This window comes from Cornus florida, unplaced genomic scaffold (genome assembly GCF_030987335.1).
Source record: "Cornus florida cultivar Cherokee Brave unplaced genomic scaffold, ASM3098733v1 CherokeeBrave_3.0.0_Hap2_Chr01, whole genome shotgun sequence".
NCBI classification, from domain to species: Eukaryota; Viridiplantae; Streptophyta; class Magnoliopsida; order Cornales; family Cornaceae; genus Cornus; species Cornus florida.
The window spans coordinates 18,950,371-18,951,212 of record NW_026775571.1 but is presented as its reverse complement, the minus strand read 5'-3'; the positions used below and the strand labels follow the sequence as shown (position 1 = coordinate 18,951,212).

At 38.1% G+C, this 842-nt stretch overlaps 1 pseudogene; it reads left to right on the top strand.

The window, feature by feature from the left end:
• The first annotated feature begins 521 nt into the window (after window positions 1-521).
• Window positions 522-620, top strand: LOC132283457 (small nucleolar RNA R71; annotated as a pseudogene).
• The last annotated feature ends 222 nt before the right edge of the window (window positions 621-842 follow it).

Here is an 842-nt window from a genome sequence, read left to right as displayed (position 1 = left end):
GGTTTTTCCAAGAGAAATTCGAATGATTCCTCCAACTTGGATTATAGTGAGTCCCATAAGGATTGTTCCCTTGGGTCACAAAAGTTGCATTAACTTGTTCATTAGGTTCATTTTGCACTTGTCCATGAGGACAATGTGAAGTAGAATGAAGAACACTAGAACAAGTCATACATGTTTCATTTGATGCACGATGAGAATGGTTAGGGAAGGAAGATACTTGGTTCGCCGAGTTTTGGTTAATCAAAAATTGATCAAACCTTCAAGATAAAGACTTCATTTTGGTGGCTATTTCATTTGAATGGTCGACTTGATGTAAGCCAACACTCTTCCTACCTTGTGAATTTCTACCATTCTTGGATAATAGTGTTCTATGTAAAGAATTTTCACTCATGCTCTCATAGAGACGCCACACATCATCCTCATGCTTATCAATGTATGAGCCACCCATGGAAGCATCAACCATACCCTTATAGTTGTCCGATAAGCTCTTAAAGAAGTATTGAACTAATTTCCATTTGGGCATGTCATGATGTGGACACTTCCTAAGCAATTCATTAAAGCGTTCCCATGCCTCATGAAACGTTTCTCCATCCCCATGTGAAAATTCTCGAATTGAGGTTCTCATGGCATTGGTCTTAGAAACCGGATAGTACTTCTTCAAGAACTCTTGTTGTATTTCTGCCCAAGAAGTGATTGAAAAAGGCCTACGATTGTAAAACCAATACTTTGCCTTGTCTTTTAAGGTGAATGGAAAAAGTTTGAGTCTTAAAACCTCTTCTGGCATGTCCGTATATTTTACGGTGAAACATACTTCAAGAAACTAATCCAAATGCTTGTAAGGT